Genomic DNA, 12,500 nt, shown 5'->3' with positions numbered 1-12,500 from the left:
AACCAAAAATCTGAGACAAATATCTGGATATTCAGTGAATATCTGTACAGTTGAGAGATATGATTCGGGAAGAGTACATATTGTATGCACCTACCCTGCTGTCATTTGCAGGCATGTGGTGAGATGATTGAACAGTTGTACACAGTTTATTAGTACACCCTTCATACAGCTACTGGCAACATTTACTTACCTGTAAAACCTGTGGGAAAAATATCTGTTAACACTACCTGACTGTTTTTACATTTACTCCTGATTAATTGTGTGTAGATATGCACACATCTTAGTACCACTCCCTGGATTCGAACCATGTCTGGGTGAGCAAAATTGACACCTAAGTTATTTCACATCACACTGAGCTACTGGGGAGCTGCTGTTTTGTATTTCAATGGTTTCTGCCTAATAGTCTCTTGATTAGACAGTCTGAATTTGTAATTCTGTGATGCATGCATGACAGATAGTTATTGTACTGTGCATTACTCCTTTGGATTACTACAACCTAGAAAGCAATGGTTAACACAAGACAATGCTCCATGGTACACACATTGATACTTTTCATATTACTATTCAGAGTTCAGGGCTTAGGACAGCATATATTTCACATTTAATTTATATCTCGTTTTCCAGCTACACCATCTATGGTTTATCCTCACAGCTTGTTCACAAACTCACCACAGTTAATGTATGCTGTCACAGCCATGTTTGCTGTGAAGAACCTGAATACATTCTATATATGTCTACAACAAGATACCAGAATCATCTTCTTCTTCTTTCGGCTGCTCCCATTAGGGGTCACCACAATAGATCAATAGTTTCCATTTCTTCCTATCCCCTGCATCTTGCTCTGCCACACCAACCACCTGCATGTCCTCTCTCACCACATCCATAAACCTTATCTTAGGCCTCCCTCTTTTCCTGTTACCTGGCAGCTTCATCCTAAGCATCTTTTTCCCAATATACTCTGCATCCCTCCTCAGCACATGTCCAAACCAACGTAATCTTGCCTCTCTGGCTTTGTCTCCAAACCTTCCAACCTGGGATGACCCTCTAATATGCTTATTCCTAATCCTGTCCATCCTCGTCACACCCAGTGCAAATCTTAACATCTTCATCTCTGCCACATCAAGCTCTGACTCCTACCTTTTTGTCAATGCCACTGTCTCCAACCCATATAACATAGCTGGTCTCACTACCCTCTTGTAGACCTTCCCTTTCACTCTTACTGGTACTCGTCTGTCACAAATCACTCCTGACACTCTTCTCCACCCACTCCATCCTGCCTGTACTCTCTTCTTCACCTCTCTTCCACACTCACCATTACTCTGAACTGTTGATCCCAAGTACTTAAACTCATCCACCTTCCCCATTTCTACTCCCTGCATCCTCACCATTCCTCTATCCTCCCTCTCATTCACACACATATATTCTGTCTTAGTCCTGCTGACCTTCATTCCTCTTCTCTTTAGAGTATATCTCCACCTCTCAAGGGTCTCCTCCACCTGTTCCCTACTCTCACTACAGATCACAATGTCATCTGCAAACATCATAGTCCACGGGGACTCCTGTCTGATCTCGTCTGTCAACCTGTCCATCACCATTGCAAATAAGAAAGGGCTCAGAGCTGATCCTTGATGTAATCCCACCTCCACCTTAAATGCATCCGTCACTCCCACCGCAGACCTCACTGCTGTCACACTTCCCTCATACATATCCTGTACCACTCTTACATACTTCTCTGACACTCCCGACTTCCTCATACAATACCACAACTCCTCTCTAGGCACCCTGTCATATGCTTTATCTAAATCCACAAAGACACAATGCAACTCCTTCTGACCTTCTCTGTACTTCTCCATCAACACTCTCAGAGCAAACATTGCATCTGTAGTGCTCTTTCCTGGCATGAAACCATACTGTTGATCAGTAATCATCACCTCCCTTCTTAACCTAGCTTCCACTACTCTTTCCCATAACTTCATGCTGTGACTGATCAGTTTAATCCCTCTGTAGTTACTACAGCTCTGCACATTACCCTTATTTTTAAAAATCGGTACCAAAACACTTTTTCTCCATTCCTCAGGCATTCTCTCACTTTCCAAGATTTCATTAAACAATCTAGTTAAAAACTCCATTGCCATTTCAAGTAAACACCTCCATGCTTCCACAGGTATGTCATCTGGACCAACAGCCTTTCCGTTCTTCATCCTCTTCATACCAGAATAAACAAAACATTTTTTTAACTGTTTTTTTGTACTTCAATATTTGTCAGTCATACTTTTTTATCTATTCAGGTCACACAGTAACAGTATACCTGCTAGCAGTAAGCAATGCACTTCTTAGCTATTTTAAAAAAAATACTGCAAAATAGATTTGCACTCACCAGCCTGTCAGTGCAGCCTCAGCAGTCTGTCACCATAGGCTTCCACATTCAAAGCCCTCTCTGCTGCAGCTGTAGGGGAGAAAAACACACATTATTCATATCTGTCTATCACATTTTAAGGCTAATATTTGCTACAAACTACTTGATAGTGATACTTGCACATTCATCTTGGATCCACTGGTCCAAGAGTGCCCCCTTCCTATGCTTTAGGTTGGCATAGTGGTGGCATATCTGCTCACCAGTCCGGGGGTGCCAGTAGCACTGGTGAGGTCACATATGAGATGGTCCCAGGCCTCCGCTTTGTATTGGGAGCCCTGGTACTGGCCCTCTAGCAGTATCTCCTCATGGTTTTTGACTAGGAGTCCAACCATGAGCTTGGACTCCTGAATGCTCCAGAGTTAGTGCCCAAAAGCACACTCCCTCTTTTACACCAGCCATTGTATCTGCACAGATGGACTATAACAGATTATAGCTATATTTCAGTGTGCGCCATTTAAATAGTGTGATATTCCTGCCCTTTGCTGTCATTGGACCATTTTGAATATGTTAAGCTCCACTAAACAGTGCTCAAATCCACTAAGCTGTTATATAGTGAGTATTGTGGTGTTCTGACAAGTCATTGAGGACTGCAATCAGGAAATAATGGCATACATTTGGCTTTCAGGCTTCTATCCTTCAGAGATTCTTGCTTATACATATCCTGTTTTCAATCAACTTTCTAAGTGTGAGAGGGTACTTTTTCAGAAGTGTCCCTATTTGTATTGTTTTTTCCCCCATTATTTGTGCCTTTGACCCCATGGACTGCTGTTAGGGAATATTGGCATACATTTTCTTTCAGACTTCTATCCTTCGGTAATTCATGCTAATGCATGACCTGTTTTCTATCAAGTTTCTAAGTTTGTGAGGGAAATATGTATGATGTGTCCCTTTTCAGGGATTTATCCCCCATTATTTGTGCATTTGGACACATTTCCTGCTTTAGCAGGTTCCAGAGGTGTTATATGGCACTTTTACAATGCAGGGGGTGTGTCACAGAACTTGTTACACACCCGCTGCATTGCTTTCCTGCTGCCGTAATGTAGTTCAGTGTCTGCAGACACTGAAAGGATCATTTATTTCATTTTAGTGTCCACAGACACTGAAATACTAGCATAATATTAGAGTAATCCTCTAATATTATGCCAGATCCTATTAGAAAGTGCCGTACGGCACTTTCTGAGTTCAGGGGGTGTGTTCAATGTCGTTTCACTACTTGAACACACCCCCCTGCAATCGTTCATGGTTCGTGTCCATGTAGGTTACACAGCAGCGTGCCTTCATGAATATGCAAGGAGCATTGCTGTGCTATACAGACATGAACCACTCTGTGCAGGAATAGCTCTATTCATGCACGGAGTTTATTGAATCCCAGGATGTGTAATTCTATTACTTCTGTTTCCCACTAAGCAAAGATGATAGCCATAATATTCAGCTTCCTAAATATACAATGATCTCACTATGACTGAATTGCTATCTGTACCATGAATAGATTTGAGCAGAGACAGTAACTCTGAATCTTATCATATGTCTTCAGTTCCAAGAGCTCAGTTAACTCATGTGTTGAGAGCATCTTCATTCCCACACTTCTAAGGAGAATTAAGAAACAAATTTCAAAGTTCACCGAATAAATCCATTATTTTTTATTCTTTGTTTACCTATTGAACCCACAAGAGCTTTTTAGCAATGAACAGCTCCTTTATTGTCTTTGTTCATTATGCATCTTTACTGCATTCAGTGCAAAAGATTACAGGTGTACAAAGGACAAAAATGGCTCACCAGATGCAATGTCCAGTGTAACAAGCAAGTTCAGATGTTCTTTCTATGTTGAACTGTGTTTACCTTGTGTTTATAACAACTTCAGTCTCTGCCTCACAAACAACATACAAAATAATTATAAGGGTATATATAACTTTCTATTTTCCATTTTGCATCTTCATTTTGCTAGTCTCCCAGAGTCTGCATGCCTGCACATATACGAGTGTTACATGATATTGAGACGTGATACATAGGAAAATGGATTCCATGCATACAGACCATCAATAATTATACAGCTTTTTTATAATATTTTTATATATTTATTTCTTAATAACTGATTTTGACTAAGAATGCTCTGATAGTTGAAGCTGTAGTACAAAACATTATCAATGCAGGAAAACAGAGTGACTAATGATTACAATTACCACAGCAACTTAACAAGAGTGACTAATAATTTGGGAAATGTTTTTGCTACAATAATTGCAATTTAAGGTAGCTGAATGGTAAAACCTCTCTAAAGGAAGGCTAAGGAGATGGTGAGATTAATTGAGTGGCTCTTGAACTTCCAGACATTTCTCTAAGGTTGAGATCTTGGTTGTTTTATATTTTCATTAATTGAAGGCATTTGCATTATGTCTCTGCTACCAGTGCTTCTGCTGGCTACTGATTTGTGTGCTTCTTCTGTAGCTGACTCCTTTTAGCCATAATTTGCAAGCATAGCTATTTCAGCTGTTCTAACTGCCACTGTTTTATACATTTCCTCTTTGACATTTTAAAAGATAAATTTGCTTCTTCTGCACCTTATATTGATCATCTTGTTAATGACAGTTTGTTACTTTATACATTGTTCTTCTAATTTTGACATAGTACATTCATTTTCGCAAAAAACATCACAGGATCATTGCTGTTGTTATTCAATCACTTTTCCAAAGTGATTTTAACCTACGTAGGGATGCTTCTTAACCCAAGTCCTTTAAGGCTAAATACTGAAATGTTTTAAAGTATTTTTGTAGTGCATGAATTGCTTGCTTAATTGTGTTTTAAACAGATATATCCTAATGGAAAATGGCTGTGACTAAACTTAAATGTACTACAGTAGAGTTAGAATAAGACATAATATTTTACAGTACATGTTGCATATGTTAGTGATATGAATACCTACAGCAGGATTTAATGAAGACAGGATCACCATATATAGTCTTTTATAATTTTATATATTCTTTCTTACGCTGCATCTATTTTGACCATCATATCTTCTTGCATGACTTTGTTCATACATTCAGCCCTATTCGTTTATAGGCTTAAACACTGACATCACGATGTGGGAATGGTCTCCTGATTCAGGAGGGGAAATACAAGCCAGTAGTCATATCTTTATCCACTCACTGCCAGAACAGTCAGACACCAGTGACCATCATTCAGCATAAGCTTTTTTTTTCTGATAAACCTCAATCATGCACCCTGTAACTAATGCACAAGCTCTCTAAAGGTAAGGCCTGATTTATTTTTTGTCTGTAATGCCTCCAAGGGAGGTGTATTTGTTCCTGTAAAAATCTTTGGATATTCATTAGACCTACACTGAACATAAAGAATTTTGAAGGTCTCCTCTCCATTTTAATTACTGTCTATAAGTAAGTGTATAGGTCTTACATTTACATTCTGAATATACATCCGTTGTTCATTTTTGTGCCTTAGAACATTTTAGTGATTTATCTTTATAAAAAGTATAGTTCCTAATCATAGAAAAACAGTATATTCTGTAATAGTACTAGCTGCTAATCTTTTCCCTTGAGCCTTTCTTAGTAGGACATTTGCTCTTTTCTGCACCTATGTGCTGAATTATATTTCTTAATTCCATTACTCTTACTCCTTCATGGGCTGCTATATTTAACAATTGTCTGTTGCCTTTTTATTCCTTAGTTTTTCTCATTTAACAGTAATTGTTTCACTTCCTTCCTCTTCTGCATACACTTGTCTACAGGGAAATCCCATTAAGCAGAACTTGATTGCTGTCTGCTTTGTGATTACCGACATTTTCTGACTAGACTGGGGAATTACCCCATTCTACTTGATATCACCCCCTTTCCCTGTATGTGTTCCTGATAACCACTCTTTCCTCACAACTCATTTCCTTCCACCATACATGGCTCTCCTAATGTCCACTCCCTGACCTCCTACCATTATATGGCACACTGGCAATTTCTCTTCTAACTGGTCAACACAGTTTCATACTTAGCATATGTATGATTTAACCTAATGCTAATGACTTTGACTTATGTATTCATTTTTAAAGTTTTACATTCATTTGAAAATATTTGCTGACTTTTTGCAAATGTGTGGTTTCTTCTGCTGTTGAACATATGGGATGATGCCACACAACATTGCTTAAATGATTTCTGAATGCTTTTCTGATACCTGATGCTGAATTTGTAGTAGTTCACTGTAGTGGCAAGCCAGTATTTTGTTCTTTCTTCAAACACGCAATATGTTTTAACCTCTGTGATGAAGTCTTTAAGAATAAGGCTATGAACTATATGTCGTCTCTTTACCTATGGTCTGTTTATTCCCATATATTTACAATTAGGAATTACTTAAATTACTCCAACTGTTGCAACAGTCAGTTTGTCACTTTTTATGTGCTTGCCTGCTGTGTGCTGCACAGGTATTGTTAATTTTGTTATGCAGTATTATGGGTACTGGACCTTTGTCAGAAGAATTCTTTCTGCTTACTTTATCTACCTTTTTTAACTTGTGGAATGGTGTCTCTACCTTCAGATGGTTGATGTGAGTACATCGGCTGGAACATTATACTTTACGACCATGCTGTCTTAACCATCAGTAGAATCTACAGAATTAAGTTCATCTTGTTTCTCATTATTGTCTTTGCATTTGAAATTTAATGCAGAGGGAGTTATAGTTCAGCAAAATATCCATATAACCAGTTATGAGTAATTTATAGGCTTCTTATCTTTGAGGTTGCTGCAAAGTGTTTGGAGGTGTCAGTATTTTATTTAACTGGTATTTTAAGAACTGAATTGAAAGGTTCATTGTTTTAGCTACTATAGGGGAGTTTTCACCATTATTGCCAATGCCACAACCCAAGAATGGCAGCAGCTCAAGCAACTATACTAAAAGAAAATATGTTGCACCACTAATTCAACAATATGATAAGCTTTGTAGTAGCAAACTAGCCATTAGCTAGTGAATGGCATTGTTTCAAACAACAGTTATTAAACCCAAATACTTGGCACCATTACTTTCATAAATTATAATAGTAATGCTAGTAGCATTCAGCAGCACAGTTGCTTTCATATATTATAGCAGTAATGCTAGTAGCAAACATGACTTATTGTCTATCAAACTCAGAAAAGCATTCTATAATGTTGCAGTGTCCATTAGTGTTCAATCAACACTAAACAGTTGCCATCCTGAATGATTTGCAGTACCGTAGTTAAATTTAATTATACAAATTTATTAAAAGGTTGAGTACTTTCATCCTCATTCATATAAAACTCTATCAGAAGATATTAATTTGTAAACTGTGCCTCATATAATGTAATTATTATGCATTTGGAAGAAGTCACTCAACCTTTTAATAAATCTGTATATTTGGATTTAATTATGGTTCTGCAAGCCATTCGGAAAGGTAACTATTTAATGTTTTTTGGCTGCTTATAAGTAGCAGTCTGCTGAATGTTTGGATTAAAGAGTGTCTATTAATGTAGTTAATCAAGTGCAAAAGTGTTTTAACCTTTTCTAATCTTAATTACAATTAATGTTAATAGGGTCTCCAAGGGTGGGCATCTTACTCTTTTCACTATTTTTCCCCTGTAAAAATATCTCGCTATTTATCACACCTACCCTGAATCTGAAGACTGTAGACGTTCTCCTACCCATTTTTACTTACTCTCTATAAGTAAGTGCATGGGTCTAAAGTCTACACGCTGACTGCATACCCATTGTTTATTTTTATGCCTTAGGATGTTTTAGTGATTTATCTACATCAAAAATATAGATTCTAAACATTGGAAACACATTATAGTCTGCAGTAGTACTAGACTCTAATTGTTTCCCTTCACCCTTTTTAGTAGAATGTCTGCACTTTTCTGCATCTTTGTGCTGAGTTATTCTCCACACTTCTCTTACTTGCACACCTTCATGGACTACTGTAATTAACAACTGCCTGTCACCTTTTTATTTCTTAGTTTTTTCATGCCAACTTTCCTTGTTTCACTTTCTTCTTCTTCTTCTGTATACAGTCTTCTATAGGGAATTCCCATTTAGCACAACTGATTGCAGCCTGCTCTGTTATAATCAACATTTTCTGATAGGCTTTTGAGTCTGGATTGGGAAATTAGCCTAATCTACTTGATCACACACCCCTTTCCATGGATGTGTTCCCTTGTAACTACTTTTTCCTCATAACTCATTTCCTTCCACAGTGCACGGTTCTCCTAACCTTCTCTGTGTGTTCTTCTACCCTTATATGGGGCATTGGCAATTTCATTTCTAACTGGTCAACACAGTTTCATAGTTAATATAAGTATGTTTTGTTGTTTTATTTATTCAATTGAAAGGTTTTGTATTCATTTGAAAAGATTTGAGACTTTTTGCATCTGTGTGATTTCTTCTGCTGTTGATCATATGGGATAATGCCAAAAGACATTGCTTAAATGATCACAGAATGTTTTTCTGCTACCCGATACTGAATTTGTAATGATTCACTGTAGTATAAAGCCAGGACTTTTGTTCTTGCTTCAAACATGTAATATGTGTTAACCTCTTTGATGAAGTCTTTAAGAACAAGTCTTTGATTTATATGGTTTCGCGTTGCCTATAGTCTGTACCCAGATATTTACAACTATGACTTACTTAAATTACCCCATCGGTTAAAACAATTAATTTATTATTTTTATGTGTGTTCCTGCTGTATTGTATTGTTAATTTTGTTATGCAGCATTATGGGTACAGGGTCATTTTCAGAGAAATTGTTCCTGCTTACTTTAGCTACCTTTTTTAACACATGGAATGGTGTCTCTACCTTCAGATGGTTGATGTGATTGCATCGGCTGGGCATTATGCTCTAAGACCACACTGTCTTAACCATCAGTAGTATCTGCAGAATTCTGTTCGTCTCACCCCTCGTTTTTGTCTATGCATTTGAAATTTAGTGCAGAGGGAGTTATAGTTCAACAAAATATCCATATAAAAAGCTATAAGTAACTTATAGACTTCTTATCTCTGAGGTTGCTGCAAAGTGTTTGGAGGTGACAGTATTTAATTTAACTGGTATTTTAAGAAGTGAATTGAAAGGTTCATTGTTTTAGATACTATAGGGGAGTTGACACCATTATTGTGAATGCCACAACCCATGAATTGCAGCAGTTCAAGCAACTATACTAAAAGCAAAATATGTTGCACCAGTAATTCAACAATATGATAATCTTTCTAGTAGCAAATAACCATTATCTACGAATGACACTGACTCAAACAACAGTTATTAAATCTAGACATTTGACACCATTACTTTCATAAATTATAGTAATAATCTTCTTCTTCTTCTTCTTTCGTCTGCTCCCGTTAGGGGTCGCCACAGCAGATCAACTGTCTCCATTTCTTCCTCTCCTCTGCATCTTGCGATATCACACCAACCACCTGCAAGTCCTCTCTCACCAGATCCATAAACCTTATCTTAGGCCTTCCTCTTTTCCTGTTACCTGGCAGCATCATCCTTAGCATCTTTTTCCCAATATACTCTGCATCCCTCCTCAGCACATGTCCAAACCAACGTAATCTTGCCTCTCTGGGTTTGTCTCCAAACCTTCCAACCTGGGCTGACCCTGTAATATACTTATTCCAAATCCTGTCCACCCTCATCACACCCAGTGCAAATCTTAACATCTTCAACTCTGCCACGTCAAGCTCTGACTCCTGCCTTTTTGTCAATGCCACTGTCTCCAACCCATATAACATATCTGGTCTCACTACCCTCTTGTACACCTTCCCTTTCACTCTTACTGGTACTCGTCTGTCACAAATCACTCCTGAGACTCTTCTCCACCCACTCCATCCTGCCTGTACTCTTTTCTTCACCTCTCTTCCACACTCACCATTACTTTGAACTGTTTATCCCAAGTACTTAAACTCATCCACCTTTGCCACCTCTACTCCCTGCATCCTAACCATTCCTCTATCCTCCCTCTCATTCACACACATATATTCTGTCTTAGTCCTGCTGACCTTCATTTCTCTTCTCTCTAGAGCATATCTCCACCTCTCCAGGGTCTCCTCCACCTGCTCCTTACTCTCACTACAGATCACAATGTCATCTGCAAACATCATAGTCCACGGGGACTCCTGTCTGATCTCGTCTGTCAGCCTGTCCATCACCATTGCAAATAAGAAAGGGCTCAGAGCTGATCCTTGATGTAATCCCACCTCCACCTTAAATGCATCCGTCACTCCCACCGCAGACCTCACTGCTGTCACACTTCCCTCATACATATCCTGTACCCTCTTACATATTTCTCTGACACTCCCAATTTCCTCATACAATACCACAACTCCTCTCTAAGCACCCTGTCATATGCTTTCTCTAAATCCACAAAGACACAATGCAACTCCTTCTGACCTTCTCTGTACTTCTCCACCAACACTCTCAGAGCAAACATCACATTTGTAGTTCTCTTTCCTGGCATGAAACCATACTGCTGATCACTAATCATCACCTCCCTTCTTAACCTAGCTTCCACTACTCTTTCCCATAACTTCATGCTGTGATTGATCAGTTTAATCCCTCTGTAGTTACTACAGCTCTGCACATCACCCTTATTCTTAAAAATCGGTATCAAAACACTTTTTCTCCATTCCTCAGGCATCCTCTCACTTTCCAAGATTTCATTAAACAATCTAGCTAAAAACTTCACTGCCATTTCACCTAAACACCTCCATGCTTCCACAGGTATGTCATCTGGACCAACAGCCTTTCTGTTCTTCATCCTCTTCATAGCTATCCTTACTTCCTCCTTGCTAATCCACTGCATTTCATGATTCACTATCTGCACATCATCCAACCTTCTTTTCCTCTCATTCTCTTCATTCATCAACCCCTCAAAGTACTCTTTCCATCTGCTCAACACACTCTCCTCGCTTGTGAGCACATTTCCCTCATTATCCTTTATCACCCTTACCTGCTACACATCTTTACTAGCTCAGTCCCTCTGTCTAGCCAATCGGTACATGTCCTTTTCTCCCTCCTTATTGTCCAACCTTTTGTACAACTCTTCATACGCCTTATTCTTAGCCTTCGTCATCTCTCTCTTTGCCATACACATCATCTACTTATACTCTTTTCTACTTTCTTCATCTCTTTGACAATCCTGCTTCTTCTTCGCCAACCTCTTTCTCTGTATACTCTCCTGTACTTCTTCATTCCACCACCAGGTATCCTTGTCCTCCTTCCTCTCTCCAGATGTCACACCAAACACCTTTCTAGCCATCTCTCTTACTAGCTCTGCTGTAGTTACCCAGCTATTCGGTAACTCTTCACTGCCCCCCAATGCCTGTCTTAACTCTTCCCTGAACATCACCTCACTATTACCCTTTTCCAATTTCCACCATTTGATCCTTGGTGCTGCCCTCACACTCATCCTCCTCTTCTTGATCACCAATGTCATCCTACAAACCACCATCCTATGCTGCCTAATAATGCTAGTAGTAAACAATAGCACCATTACGTTCATATATTATAACAGTAATGCTTGTAGCAAACATTAAATATTGTCTATCAAACTCAAAAGAAGTATTCCATAGTTGTAGTATTGATTAATATACAACAAACCCTAAACACTTGCCTTCCTGAATGATTCAGAGAACCATAACTAAATTTAAATATACACATTTATTAAAAGGTTGAGCACTTTCTTCTCCATACATATGAGACTTCAAATTATATTTATTTATAAAACACAACTTATATAATGTAATCATTAAGTATTGGGAAGAAAGTGCTCAACCTTAGATATCTGAATTTAATTATGGTTCTGTAAGTCATTCTGGAATGTAACTATTTTGTGTGTGTTGGTCATTTATGAAGAGCAGCCTGTTGAACGTTTGAACTAAGGAGTGCCCATTAATGTGGTTGCAATGTCTTTCGGCTTTTCCCGTTTAGGGGTCACCACAGTGGAACTCCGGTCCGCTAATGATTGGCAGTGTATTTTTTTTAATGGTGCTGAGTTGCCAGCCCGACACCCAACCTTCAAAGAAGGCACACCCATTCAATCACGCACCTACCTGCATGTCTTTAAATGTCACTCGACTGCAGGAAGGA

Source organism: Protopterus annectens, chromosome 7.part0 (assembly GCF_019279795.1).
Source record: "Protopterus annectens isolate FY-2018-M chromosome 7.part0, PAN1.0, whole genome shotgun sequence".
Lineage (NCBI taxonomy): Eukaryota > Metazoa > Chordata > Ceratodontiformes > Protopteridae > Protopterus > Protopterus annectens.
This window is presented reverse-complemented; position numbering follows the sequence as displayed.